The sequence below is a fragment of the Electrophorus electricus genome, chromosome 18 (assembly GCF_013358815.1).
Source record: "Electrophorus electricus isolate fEleEle1 chromosome 18, fEleEle1.pri, whole genome shotgun sequence".
Taxonomy (NCBI): Eukaryota; Metazoa; Chordata; class Actinopteri; order Gymnotiformes; family Gymnotidae; genus Electrophorus; species Electrophorus electricus.
In genome coordinates, this window is record NC_049552.1 from 16,085,029 (window position 1) to 16,100,967 (window position 15,939).

Genomic DNA, 15,939 nt, shown 5'->3' on the forward strand with positions numbered 1-15,939 from the left:
CGCTCGCATGTTGTGAACACACGCACACGCACACACACACACGCACACACACCGCGGCTTGGAACCTGCTGGAATTCATTATGGTCTGGTGCTGATAGCCGGGTGCGCTTGTCACGGGGAGGCTAGGAGCATGCCCAGACCGCTGTGGTTGCCACGGAAAGTGGCGTGGTCGCATTTGCACAGTGCTAGTGGCTCTCCGAAAAGTGCTTCAAAGCCTGCTGTGTCTGCAGGACGCATCATAGTATTTATAGATGGATAGATATAACTTAAATATTATACAATAGTAGTTTTACCTGTACCTGATTCATTTTACTGTGAACACTAAAACTATATATATATATATATATATATATATATATATATATATATATATATATATATATATATATATATATAACTAGTAATCATTACAACAATGGGAGTTTAATTACAGAAATATTATTTTAACCACAATAACTGATCATATGGGTTTCCCGCCTAACCGGCTGATTTGAGGTACAATATATGACTATTTTACTGGGATTTCACTGTGTAAATAATGTCGATTTAATCAATGTAAATATATCCATGTAAAAACAAGTGCAACTCTAATTTTTTAACACAACACAACGATACGCAACTGTACCATATGTCACATATGGCTGAACATTTTATTTAGTTTTAAACGTTCTGTTATACAGGTACAATAATTCCACAGAATTTCACATGCCTTCTGCACAACATGAAAGACTGAAGTGTGGGGAGCTGAGTGTGCATGAGCCTTGTGCATTAAGCCTTGTCTGGTGAACCAGCCAGAGGTCATGGCACCGCAGGCGCCTGAGCAGTCATGCGGGGCATGTGCAGTGGGAATGGCGGGGGCTCGCTGTCCCAGCTAGACTCCTGCACTGTCTGGGTGGATCCGACGAGGTAATGCCACTTAAGCACGTCTCATCCTTCTTTTGTGACCGAGAAAGCGTGTGCTAGTCCATGCTTTACATACCTTGTTTACCGACAAGGTCGACAGCTGCAAAGGAGAGAAAAGAGTGCTTGGCACGTTTAAGGGGCCACAAAGCTCAGAGAAGAATCTGGAGAAAGAAAGAGGTGAAATACGAGGCTCTGCTGCCAGCACAGGCCAGAGGTGGAAACTCCACGACATCGCTCAACAGCTCATAGTGTCCGAGTGAATGGTGCTGCTTTTAAAAGAAATTCCCAGTGCAAAAGGAATAACAGCTTATCAGACCGACTGTTGAAGCGTATTATGTGGAATAAGTGCGTTTTTCTGTGTTCAGGGCCAGAAAGACTTCCCTTTTCTGCACTTACCGGCTCATTACATGAGTTCTGTAACCCCATCAGGACAGTATAAAGCCCCGGTAGTTCAGGACACCACTGTTTAGGTTAAGAGACATGCAGCTGTTTAAAAGACTCTGTACAATAATAACTCAATAGCGATTCTATAGAAGGTCTTTGTTCTAAAGTTGATTGTAGTCGTATCCATTTTCATTTCTGCCTATCAGAGAGACTCATCTGGGTTCACTGGTGATGTTTCCTCCAAGGGACATAACATGCCATTTCTGTTTTTGTTGTGCAATGCACCTCTGTCACCGTTGTATGAACTTGTAATTAATTATATTATGTTACTATAATTAATTACATGGCAGTAAGTGATCTGCTGGTTTATGGCTATTAAGGTATTGTTGTCTTATGAGAACCCAGGCTGTAACAGTACTGTCTTAAGACCTAAATGACTCTTCAGAAAATGACAGATGTTGGTTCTTAGTATAATATATTTAGAAAGCAGACTGTCATATTTACAACCTATTGGCATACTACCCTTCCATTAAAAGAAGACAGTGTTTTACCTGTGTGCATGTGTGTGTTTGTGTGTGTGTGCATGCGCACTGATAAATAGACCCTGCTTCAGCTATGGAACAAAGCTCCTTGCCCCATTATAACTCTGCCACGGCAGACGTTGCGCTGTTATCATGGTGATGGAGTTGTTTATGTAACTTCTTTTCTTGCCTGTGCCTACCATAAGTGGACATGCAGATGGCGTCGGGTGGTCAACAATGCAGTTTGTTTACTGTTTGTCAACAATGCAGTTTGTTTACTACTGAGCTTCAAAAGATGTTAGATGTTAGCAGCTTGTGAATGTTTTGTGTGAATTTTTAATTGGCATCTGAGCTGTTGTTTGAGAATAATTTCCCTCCTGAATCAGAGCAATGAAAGTCATCACTGAGTGAATGACTCTCACGTTTAACACGTAGAACCGCCTCAGGTCCGACATCACACAAACTCCTTACTGTCAACTAGCACGCAGACTAAACCCAGTAATGTCATTTAACATGTAGAACCGCCTCAGGTCAGACTCCTTTCTGTCGGCTAGCACACAGATTGACAGGCCCAGCCCCTTTAACATAACTGGTGAAATATGGTGTCACTTGTGATATGTTTAAACACTATACAACCTCTCTACACCAGCATGGGAAAATGACTCCCTCACTCATCTCGTGTCATTGTCTCAAAGAACAGTTCGTAAATCACGTTAATGTGACACTAAGGATTACCCGTAAATCCTGTTGGAACCTTCCAGTCGCCCAGGACACCACCTACCAGGAGTCACGGCATTCCACGCCAGCCAATTACTAACACACGTCCGCTTCAGAACAGCGGAAAAGATGCAATTACACTGTCCCGACAGGCCGGGTCAAAAGCAATGGTCTCCATCACCTGAATCCGATTAGAGTCTTTTTTATTTCCGTGCACGTGAAGGGAACGTCTCTTTCCTTAGCTCACAGTAAACAAATGCAGTCGCGGAGTATCTGGGATGAATGAATTTGACAGTTCATTCCCTGAAAGGAAACACATGTGGAAGAGGAGACAAGCAGAAATGTGTCTGGAAGAGCTCTCCCTCGCTAATGTGCTCATGCCTGCAGGGGCAGCAGACAGCCCCTCACCTCCCAGACCCCAGCTGATGCCCGAGTCGTCCCTGCAGGGGCAGGGCAGCTAGAGGCAGCGCGTCAGCCAGCCGCTTGGTGGCGCTGTAAAGGGCCTAACTCCGGTTCCTGCTGAACTGAGCCAGTGCATGTTTTGTCAACTGTTATCAGCTCAGTAGGCACAGGAGGTTGAGCCCAGTCTTCACCCACAACACCTCCTTCTCCTGCCACCGGGGGGCAGACCTCAAAGGCTTAGATGCTGGAACATCCATGTTACTCGTTCCAGCGTGTCCATCTGAGAGTTCACCTATTTTAGCCGTGGTTCGCTCTTTTGTGCTTTGCGACTATGTTAGCCCCAGATCGCTGGATCCCCGGATCCCCGGATATCTTTCGTTGCAGATCACTAGGTGCTGTGGTGACATCTGTGTGAAATCACCTAAATTTGTTGCTCTCTTACACTGCACAGTGTCAAGACCAGAAGGTCTGTGGGCACGCTGACATTGGCAAGGCCTTGTCAACTTCAGATTTATTATTATTTTACACTGTAGCACCCTGGATCTGAACCCATCAGAGACATTGTGAGGACACTTCTTGACACACACCTATGAATGTTTTGTTTATTATGGTGTATTTTACCTTATTCTAGTGAACCTGATGTTTCCCATTCAGGTTTGCTCTCATTGGAACAGCCAGATGTGATACCATGAATAATTCCTTGCCCTGGTCTCACGTGACCTGTCTCATCATGGGTTGTTTTACATCTGTGCCAGTCCACATGAATGAGAGACTTATATTTCCCCCCATGGAAATGGCAGAAACATAAAACCTCTGTGGGCATATGATATATTGACATTAGTAATGTGGTCTTTTTGAAGTTCAGCTCATTCATGTCTCTGTAAACAAATCTTTTGCTGTCTGGGCTTCAGCTCCTGGTGCACACGAAAGTGTCAAGTGGCTTCGACAATTGTGGCTCTGCGATAATGTGCATCAAAGATTTTTTTGTTCACCAGGAAAGACTTGAGTTGAGTCTCATCCGTTCAGAGCAACTGCAGGATGTTGGCACATGTGAAGTTAAAACAACAGTGAAGCGCATCGTCTGAAGTCTCTATACCCCATTCAGTCAATGTATTCAGGCTTTGGCTAAGTGCCTACTTGACCAGACCACCTTGCTTGAAAGGAAGGGTGGTGTGTTTATAAAGTGCCTCAAAGGAAGAATACTGATCCAGCAACAGTTCCCTCCCCTGTAGTAATAACCGCATTCAGTCAGATATAAAAGGAGACTTTACCTTACATTAGGGTTGGAACTGGGAGAAGATGTAAATGTGCTCCCTGCCTTGCTTGTGAGTGTTTGTCCCCATGGATCACCAGGTCACTGTGTGTGACGTGTTCCGGGCTGTCACGCAGCAATGTCGCCAGTCCCCAGCACGACCTGCAGCTTTTCGCTGCCTAGTGATTGTGCCTCAGAGGAGCGGAACTTAGCCACTGTGAACATGGAACATTCCTGGAACTGTTCACAAAGCGAGCCAAGTCCTGTACCTCACAAAGCCCCATGGGCTGCCACGTCTCTGTTCTACCCGCAGGTCCAGGGTGCAGCCACATCGCTTCTCTTCCCACAGGTCCACGTCTCTGCCCTAACCGCAGGTCCAGGGTGCCGCCACGTTTCTGCCCTACCCGTGCGGAACCCCTCTGGCTTGGTGGATCTCTCTCCCATCCCACAACAAAAACAGAAACAGCCTGTGAAGACTGTAAACAGGCTGTTAAGTGAGCCCAAGCCACTAGAAGAGTCTGGATGTGGACAGCAGCTACACACACTGGGGCTGGTTTTCACTGGTGTTGTATTTACTGTGCTGTATGATACTCAGATGAGCTTTGTGAGATCATGGTATGGACTTCATGCTCACAATAGAGAATTCACAGAAGGGAAATGTTAACCAATCAATCTATATCAGATGGAGAAAAGTGCTTTAAAGCACCGAAGAAATGTTTTTTTATTAGGCCAATAAAATATTCCATGGACCAGTTGCATTGTCAGATTCTATATTTTCTTTACCTTAAACTCCCCTCAAACTGCCCTTAAATCTTGCCCCTTAAATGTTCTAAAGTGATCCAGAATCATATCCATATGCCTAATGAACTCATTAACACATTTTTTTTTCTTCTTGTGCACGCTGGTGCATCAAAGAAGTAGAGTGATCATTGCAATGCTTTCCACATGGAGTTTTCAAAGACTGCCTCGAGTACAGAAGCCACAGTCTTTTCATTACTGTGAGCCCACATACGTCTGAGTGGCACCGCACCCCCGGGTCCCGATCCAGATCTGAAAACCGCAGCCATCCGTCCGAGGGTGAGTGTTTATGCTCCGAGATGTATGAGAGACGTTCGGGGCTCAGTTTGTGAGCCATGCGTAATGTATTGCTCTCAGTCTGTGTTCACTGAAGAAGCCATTTGAGCGCTTGGATATGGTTCACTCTCGGCACAGTGGACGGAGTCTTCAGGGCAAGCCAAGGGGGGCCCAACAGCAGCCTGTGAGGTCTGCCTGAAGCCTGGCGGGGACAGAAGCCCGCTGTGGCGGTCGGAGGCGCCAGGAGAGGACGATCTCTGGGGCCTTTGCTCATCGAAGAGAATGGCCTGCAGCTGGTTGGAAATCCCTGGCAATGTGATTTTCTGATATAGTCCCAAATCACTCTGCCAGGAATCCCCCCAGCTGCCCCAGAGAGGTGGGGGAAGGGAGGAGAACCAGAGATGCTGGAAGCATCAGCTCACACGCCCAGGCCTGGTCAGTCATCGCCTGTTCATTTCACGTCCGCAAAGACACGCAGGCACACACACACACACACACACACACACACACACATACTCGGATGCATGCTGAGCCTTGCTGAATGCATGTCACATTGACTCATCTTTCATACATGACTAATCACCAGGGCAATTTGCCTAGACTCACCTGAGAAAACAACAGGCTCAATAGATCCTTAGTGGTAAAACGTGGGACCCCAAGTTGTCAGAAGGTCATGCACACAGACGTTTCACATGAGACACCAAGCTGTCAGAAGGTCATGCACACAGACGTTTCACATGAGACACCAAGCTGTCAGAAGGTCATGAACATAGACATTTCATGTGAGACGACAAGCTGTCACAAGGCCATGCACGCAGACGTTTCACGTGAGACGACAAGCTGTCACAAGGTCACGCACACAGACGTTTGACGTGAGACGACAAGTTGTCAGAAGGTCATGCACACAGATGTTTCATGTGAGACCCCAAGCTGTCAGAAGGTAATGAACATAGACGTTTTATGTGAGATGACAAGCTGTCAGAAGGTAATGAACATAGACGTTTTATGTGAGATGACAAGCTGTCAGAAGGTCGTGCAAGGTCATATGCATGTGTCAAAAGGTGTCACGTGCTTTGTGGTGATAAGACAAGGGCTCTTCCCAACAATGCACACATGTATTATTACTATAAAAAAACTCAGTTGCTTGGTGTTACAGCAAACCAAAAATGCAGAGTTGACAAGGTCACTGTGACAGATAAATAATAAAACTCATATTTCAGACAGATCATTTGGGACATTTTCATAATTTCATATGAGATACCACGGTGCGAAAAGGCTCGCAACTCTGCAGTGGCGCCCTGTCTGCAACTTGTTTGCGTTTGCCCTTGGTGCATATGGAGATGTTTAGATGTAGTTGAGTCTCACCAGAGTGGCCCTAGCTGGAGTGTAATTGTGTTACAGGCTGTACTAAGACCTGGAGGGCGCTCCAGTCTACAGCAAATGCAAATGTGCTGATTTCATGAACGGCTAAATTTGTTCCATCAGACTTGTATGACGTTTTCTCAGTGTTCTTTGAAACAGACCAAAGAAACGAAGGCCTTGCTGCTCTGAGGGGGGGGGGGGGGGAGGGGGTAATCCATAGTACGCAAGACATTTCAACAAACTTACACTTTCTAAAGAAACAAAAGCATCTTTTTTCTTCACAGACAACTCACAATAAGCAGCTTCTGAGAGATTTTCTCCAGATGTCCTTTAACAACATGGTATGAACCTGAAGGGGAGAGAACACACCACTTTATTCAGTCTGAACATGAACTGCTGACAGGCTCTGAAAGAACGCTCACTGGCACAATGTCTCACAAATCAAAGAACGACATCATTGACTAAGTGCAGTTTTCCTTTCTTGTGCACTGTCACAGACGTTTGGAAATACATTAGATGAGCAGCATCTAAAAAGGACTTAACATTTCATTCATCTAGTTCGACTTTGACTTCAGCAGGCATTTAAAAAACAATCCTTCAAAGTGTCACATATATATATATATATATATATATATATATATATATATATATATATATATATATATATATATATATATATATATATATATATACAGACAGACATTTACATGCTGTATGGGTATATACTGTACAGCATATATATTACATGATAGATTTTTTTTTCCATCTATAATAGTTTAATTTAATCTAAAAGTAAATATTAGTTTTAAAAGGGTAACACTCTTTAATCAAACTTTCTAAGCCTAGTGAGCTATAATGTGATTTTGGCTTTAATTGTACACAGACTACACACAAATAAAGGTATCCCTGGTCTGTTTTCATCCACTGGCTGTCACTCCTGTGAAAGCCATTCGGTGTCCTTGAGACCAGAAAAATATTTTCCCTACTCAGTGAAATGGTAGGACCAGGAAATTAAGAGCTCCAGTCCAGAATAAACAAGTATCTTCCTGCGTCCTGTGCTAATACTAAATCTTTTCAGACTGAGACTAAAGTTTTGTCCTTAAATTAACAAGTATCAAGCATGTTTTGATTGGCACAAACTGGCTCATTGATGGTCATGTCCTTCTTTTTCAGCTCAGTCCAGACTACCACTGCAAGTGGTCAACACTGTCAACCATTTTGTGTGAATGTGTACGTACGCTGAGAGCCACTGTGCTGCTGGGAGACCCAACCACCGCACGGTCGTCGTCCACTTGCAGTACCAGCCTGGATTATGTTTCTAAACTCTTTTTACGGAATCTTAACCATATTCCCAGAATATTTGGATGGAAAGCGCGTCCATGACGATACAGATCCACTACTCCACTGGGGATTGGGAAGTCATCTGCTGAATGTTGGGCCAAGTCCAGATCATTCCTGTTGCATGTAAGGACATGGGAGGTTTTTGTCTGCCCAGCCTTCCAAACAGTCGGTTGCCATAACGACGGTGTGTAAGACTGGAACATGATGGGAGACTTGGTGATTTCCCGATGCTTCCAGCTCGAACTGTAACTCGTCAAGGCCGTGGTCTGTCTGACTTTATCCACAGTTTGTGTGGGAGCAACGTCCACTTCCACCCTCCAGTTCCGTATGTCACAGCTCCAGCTAACTCCCAACTTCCTAATCATGCACCTAGTAGTAAAGCTTCAAATTCCAAGAGTGAAGTTATCTTCTACCACCTGGTCTGTTTCACTGCCATCTACCTGTGAGGTTGCCCATGCTGACCGATGACTAAGGGTGTTTAGTGTGCATTCTACCTCAGCTGTACCCCTGAGAAACAGGAGGTCACAGCTAATCTAGGACAGGAGTGCTTAGGTAAATGGGAACACACCGCACTAGTTTTAGTTCATTAGAGATCTGAGGGGCGTTAATATTTGTGACATGAAATTCAGAGAAAAACATCATAGGAGCTTGTTTATGCTAACATTAGCGTAGATAGAGGATAGAATTCTTTCACATGTTCAGTGAAAGACCAAGCTCAGAAAAACAAAACAGACATATTTTCATAGCTTTTTATCTCATAGCCAATATTATTTTACTTTTAATCACCTTAATGAATTAAATTGAATTTTACATAAAATTGTACCTATTCTATGTGTAAGCCATAATATTTAAAATAAACTCAAAATAAATAAGCAAATAAACAGATAAATAAATAAATAAGCACGCAAGCTGTATTCAGTCATAAACCATCTGATCCCAGGTTTTAAAATCTCGAATTAACAGAGTGGAAATGGTGTGTCTTAGCTGTGGCTGAGAATCAAACTTTTTTGTATTTAAAGGTAATAAGAATGTCAGACAGTAACAGGAGGTGTTATAATGTCGGTGCAGATAGACGACTTAATATGCACCATTTAGACTGCTAGTCTCAGGCACCCTACAACATACCACTACTTAACTGTAACCTTAAAGATGATGAAAACACACCTCAAATACATAACTAAATCAGTCAGTACATGCCTGATGATCTGCTCCAGATAGGAGAAGATAGTCTGGCAAAATGTGGGGGAGGAACACTCATATAAGATCACTTTACGCTATCTTAACGCATTTTAAAAAATGTATTTCTTTTTAATGTATGTTCCCAGAAGTAATAGGTTTAATTTTATATTTAAGAGCAAGAGATAACTGTTAAAGAGCCTAACCCTAACCCTAACCCTAACCCTAACCCTAACCCTAACTAACCCTAACCAACCCTAACCCTAACTCTAACACTAACACTAACACTAACACTAACACTAACACTAGCCGTAACCCTAACACTAACATTACCTCCACTAACTCTAACCCTAACACTAACCTAACCCTAACTCTAACACTAACCCTAACACTAACCCTAACTCTAACCCTAACACTAACTCTAACCCTAACCCTAACCCTAACCCTAACCCTAACTAACCCTAACCCTAACCCTAACTAACCCCAACACTAACCCTAACCCTAACACTAACCCTAACCCTAACCCTAACTAACCCTAACACTAACACTAACCCTAACCCTAACACTAACACTAACCCTAACTAACCCTAACCCTAACCCTAACTAACCCCAAAACTAACCCTAACCCTAACACTAACCCTAACCCTAATCCTAACTAACCCCAACACTAACCCTAACACTAACACTAACACTAAACTGGACCCCACAGTAAGTGAGAGTTAAGTTCAGTGGGATTCATCTTATAGAAATATACAAGTAAGTAAACAAACAAATGTTACATTATTAAATAAATAAAAGTTAAACCTGATTACAGTTTTTAGAAGCTAAATAATACAGTAAAATCAAATGTGCTGTTCACAATAGGCAATTAGATATTTATGTGCATTATTTGCTACATTTAATGTCAAAATATTTCTTGGGTTTAAACTGTGGGGGATATTTTGGCATTAATCATACACTTTCTCCTGCTTTTAGCCTTTTTTGATAAACTCATTACAGTTTCCTCCTAGAAAGTGCAGATCTTTTCCCAGAAATTACTTCCCAGAAATAATAATAAGGTACCCTAAAAGCTTGGTGGATGTGCATTTTAAAGTTATGCTGAAGTATAAAATTAGGACATGAACTATTCCCATGACAAGGCGAAGCCGCGGTACCGGCAGCAACACGAACACCTGAGCCGGAGTGTTTTTCCTCCAGGTACCCTCTTTATACGCAGTCACATGCACTAAAAGTGCCAGCAACTGAGGTCAACGCTGCCACCTCGTATTTTTGCCTCCATCCAGCACCTGCCGCTGACGGTGCCTGTACTGGAGGTCGGGGAAGCTGCCAGCTTCCGCTGCTCTGACTAGGAGAGACTCAGAGATGTATCAGGCTTCTCCGGCGGCATGGTGTGAAGCTGCCAGGACTGTCCCTGCATACGCGAGAGTGACTGGACTCTGCTCGCCCTGTGCTGGGAGCCCTCGCAAGCCCATGGGCAGGCAATGTATGATGGGAAATTTGTGGGCAGCTGAGGATGCAGGCAAAGTTGAGTGTGTACGTGAGTGTCAGTGTGGGGTGGGAGGGTAGCGTGGAGAATGCAGTGACACGCGCGCGCACACACACACACACACACACACACACACACACACACACACACACACACACACACGCACACACAGAGGACAGGCTAGAACAAAAAGATCACTTTATCCTTTGCACCTTTCCATCTTGGAAATGTTGTTATTGAACTTTTTCCCTTTTTACATGTGATTCCAGGTCCGGTTTTAATGAATGAACTCTGGAAATGATCAGAACATGACATGTGTGGTCTCTGCTGGCCAGAGTTCCACAGAACCCTAACAACTGTGCTGTGCGCTTCTAACTCACTTCTGTGTATTATTTATACACACACAAAAGCATTAATTGAAATGGTTCCTCCATTAAAAACATATTTTTAGCAGATATTTTCCATTTACTGTACATAGTCAATTTCCTGCAGCAATAAAAAAAATATTTTATGAAATATAAAGGTGAATAATACATGCAGTTGGATTTTACACGTGCTACTTTATTTTATACAGAATATATGTAGTGAAGATTTACTTGATTGGCTAAAAACTCAGGAACAAGCCATCATAAGAAATAAAAATCATTTGCTCTAAGGTGCCCAGATTAATGCAATCATTTGGATGGCTTGTGTGTTTTCAAAAGGACCACATTCAAAAAAAGTAATTACATGGAGGTCAAACTGCATATGCCAAATGACTTCCACAGAAAGTCTTCCTTCACGAAACGCCTAACAGGACCTGAGCCCACAGAGTTTAATTTAGAAGGGGAATGGCTCTGAAAATGATTTCCCATGCAGTCCAGACAGGACGGCTGTGCCATATGTATGGCACAGCAGATTAAACACAGAGGTGCGGAATATAACCACGCTCTAATCATGTAAGCTCTTTGAGTGCTAACAGGCTCTTTAAAAAGGCTCAGGAGACACAAAAATCATGTAAGACATCCAATTCTTGCTTACCCCCTAAAGTCTGTCACAGTGCAACTAAACACAATTCGCCAAACACACTGAATGTTCTTGAAGAAGACATCCTTTTTGATGAAGACATCGTGAAGAGCCACGCCGTACTCTCTCTCTCTCTCTCTCTCTCTCTCTCTCTCTCTCTCTCTCTCTCTCTCTCTCTCTCTCTCTCTCTCTCTCTCTCTCTCTCTCTCTCTCTCTTCAAAACACTGCTGGAATCCTTATTATTAAAATGATAGCAGTTTTCCCAGTTAATGTGGTGTGTGTGCTTGTGGCTATATGCCCATTAGCATCCCTGGAACAAGCAGCCAAAGTTCTTTTCCCACACTTAACTGAAAGCAGGGAGAATTTTAGCACTTTATTGGGTCTGGAAAAATGCAGTAAAGTTTCACTCTGTGAATGTGCCCATCTGTTGGATCTCTGAGCACTTCCTGTAAACAATCCATGGAAGAAAAAGATCTTACCCTCACCAGGTCTCTGCTCGTGGTGGGATTTGGGCTTTATGGTGTTGCTTTGTTTTGGCCTTGCTCTGCCAGTTGTACACTTACTCAGTTTGTTTGGCACATCGGAAAAACAGTGAAAACATTCACTTACTACAAGTACAAACAGTGCTGCTTCAACACAGTTAGTCCACTTCTACTGTTTTTCTTCAACACAGTTAATCCACTTCTATTGTTTTTCATACACATGCTTGTTCACACTTCTGCAATGCAACCTGCTCTGTAAAGACTTTGATATATAACAGATAACATATTTGTAACAAAAATTACAAAAATGGAATTTTTTTCAGTTCGGCTGAATAGTGCTTATTTACTCAGTGGTCCATTTTATACTAAAGGATGGTGTAAAAACTGCTGTTTAAATAAAACTGTTGTTTATTAGATTCTAATTTCTTTTAGTTTTTTCCCGGCATATTCTCTGGTTCTAACAAAGGCCGTGATCTGTTCTGATATGGATGCTTATGATGTCATCTCCCTTCCCCCCCGAGTTAATTTGTTTGTCTGCTTTGCACAGTCATTTCCGGACAGCCACTCACACACACACACACACACTCACACACACACACACACACACACACACACACACACACACACACACACACTCATACACACACACACACACACACACACACACACACACAAACACGCACACGCATACACACACACACACACACACACACTCACACATATATACATGCATGCACACACACACACACACACACACACACACACACACCAGCCATTCAGCTACTTAGTGCTATTTGCGATGTAATTTATCCATAACAAAACAATACAAATTTCCTACATAAAACCACAGAAGCCTCTTTCTATCTCTGTTGACATGCGTATATGACTCTTACGTAAATAAACATTGTGCAAGACCATTTCGCTTTATTTATCTTAAATAAGGAGATTTAGCATTAATGTCATAGTGCATTATTGAGGGAACTGGGTTAAAAGCATTGAACCTCCCTGACTATAGAGCAGATGGAGTTCTATAAAGTGCCATTTAATGTAATTTCACCAGTATACTTTGTTAAAATATAACATTAGTATAAAGGCCTAGTAGTGTAAATGTGGTCTTGATTTACTATCTCGTATATTTTTGCTGTATTTTTAACACCACTCATATTTGATGTGTTATTTAATTCACACTGCCAATCACATAAAGCAATTTGTGTGCCTGTATTCTCAACTACATTTGAAATATGTCCTAAACAACACACAGCTTACGATTTTGATTAATGCAAGTCAGGGTTTATCGTTTTTTGTACAGATTTCAATTACACTAACGAAAATAGTTTAATGAATTTGATTAATTAGTTCTGTTCAATCATATATATAAAATATCTCCCGGCTGTTCTTAACAAAGAATACACAGTGAAGAAGAAAACTGATTATATTTTGGGTAAAAGTTTTGCATTCATGTCGAAGGAACACGTTTGCGTCGAAGCCTTCATGCTCGCGGCCTCAGCCTTCTTCTCCACATTTGGAAATGCACGTGCACATCTTAGACCGGCAGGGCGCGCGCGGTTGACGCGAGAGATCCCAGATGGGTTCAAATGGTCTCGAGACAGGAGGGTCACTTTATTTGTCATCGTGATCACGTCAGTGATGTCAGGTGCGCACGGCTAACCTCCCTTGGAGGGAGCAGCAGCGCGTGTTTGTTCAGCTCCTCCACACCGCCGCTGTGTTCTGCACACGTTCTCCTGCGTTTAGCCTCCATCGTGCAGACAGTGGCACGGACTCACCGCGGGAGCTGGCAGAGGCTGGAGGTGCACGGGTGGCGCTTGCAGCCACGTGGCCGCGCGCAGTCGGAGCAGGCCGCGGGGCCTCGTGCGCACCTTGGCCAATGACTGCGTTCCCTTTGTTGAGCAGTCCGAGACCACGCACTGAATTTATGCAAACCCGTCAAATTCAAAGCCACTGTGTCACCACCTATATTAGCACAGTAATCCACTTTGACATAGTGAGTGTTAACCTTTGGGCGAATAAAGGTTTCTAGCAAATGTTTCCTTATTAAATCCAGTTACTTTCCCCCTCTCAACCTCCAGCTGAACGTGTTTACAGTACAGCTACATGTCTAATCATTGATTTCTAGCGTTATGGGTGGGCATAACATTAAAATCATCATATCGCCTTTAATATATTTCATTCTTTTCCAGTTTTGTTGTTTCAACATGAATCTACTCAATGGAGCATGTTTACTAAAACTAAATGTATTATGAAAACTTAGTTTATATAAAACAGTTTATATAAGACTTAGTTTATATAAAACTTAGTTTATATAAAATATATTCAAGTAGCACAAAATAAATGTGCTTTCTTTGTTTAATTTTTACTCACTACCTGTACTGAATTATAGTGTGCGTATGTGCGTGTGTGCGTGTGTGTGTGTGTGTGTGTGTGTGTGTGTGTGTGTGTGTGTATAATATAGGTAAAATATTTTTACCATATCACCTTAAAGTAAATTTATGTTGTTTCATTTTTAAAATGATTAGCAAAGCGTACCAGCATTATAAAAACAAAGATATTCATGTGCCTGGTCACGGATGACACATTTTTCATTCATACTTTTGCATGCATTGCAATATTTCCAATATGGATATTCTTGTGCTTACGCTGTAGCTAATTTAATCTGTTTTTAAACACTTTTAAATGATTTAATGCACAATAATTTGATTGAACTTAAGTTCATTGTTATCAACAAATTCTGATTAAGGAGTCCCACAGCCAAGTGAAGTGACTACAATCACTGCACCATGGGTCTGACCATCACAGAATTTCACAGCTGTTCTTCAACCAAGATGAGATTCTACAAAAAAGAGAGAAAAAACAGTCCAAATTTTCTGCTATACTACTTACGACAGCCTTCCAGAAGACCTTCTCTCTCAGAGCTTTTGAAGCGGTTCGCTTCAGTCCGCCATGGCATGGGACTTTTTCCGTATCTGTGCGGACACAGCTGCGGGGTCCGTAGCTGTTGAACTGTAGCATTTAACTCCACTGCGAACGCAGGCCGAGGTCTGGCACACCGCTGTGTGCCTCACTCCTTCTCCAGAGCGGCTCAGAAACTGAGACCCAGGCACTCACATCATTCAGAAGTTTGTCTTCAAAAAAACAAAAAAAACCAAAAAAACCACACCCATCCCAGCACAGAGAGCAGGAGGGTGAGACTGCCTTTTCCTTAAATAACAGCAGGGAGAGAACGAGAGCGGAGGAAGCTTGTGTTTTCAACCTCAGCACAGCTCTCAAAGAGCACGCAGGAGGCTGGGTTTAAAAAAAAAAGAACCAGAATTATACTGATGTCATCACAGGATGTTTATTTTAATTAGAATACGTTCCAGGAGTGTGGGAGTGTGTAGGTGTGATGAGCTTTTGAAGGGAGTTCAGGCCCTAATCAAGAGTTTGAATTCCAAATCATTTGTTTGTGTATGTGTGGACTTTATATTTGCATTTATGTTTTGCCTTGGGGTGAGCTGAGGGTAATTATTAGACGCCACTCTAAGCCCCGAGGTACTGTGTGCACATTCCACATTCTGGATTTTGCTGAAACACAGAAATCCTTTGTGGCATTTTGCAACTAATGTAACGTAAGACTGAGGCAAGATATGGATGACACTGCAGTGGCACTACACAGGGTTGTAAAACTGTTTGTTCGTGGCATATTCACCCCAACTTTAAAGTGTTCCATGTCTATGAAATATTACTGCCTCTCGTCTTTGATTGGACAGAGGATGGAAGCCTGTGGGTGTGTCTTGTAATTATGGCTACGTTTGTATTAACCCTCCCCCACCACCACAG

The 15,939-nt window shown here is 42.7% G+C and overlaps 1 long non-coding RNA gene across 1 annotated transcript; it reads right to left on the bottom strand.

Annotated features, from left to right (window-relative positions):
• Positions 1-540: 540 nt before the first annotated feature.
• Positions 541-15,304, bottom strand: LOC113590218. The gene is made up of 3 exons (XR_003412078.2): positions 15,004-15,304; positions 6,909-6,964; positions 541-1,003 (listed from the first exon to the last, which is right to left on the bottom strand). It is a non-coding gene; the product is annotated as an uncharacterized LOC113590218 (long non-coding RNA).
• Between the last annotated feature and the right edge of the window lie 635 nt (positions 15,305-15,939).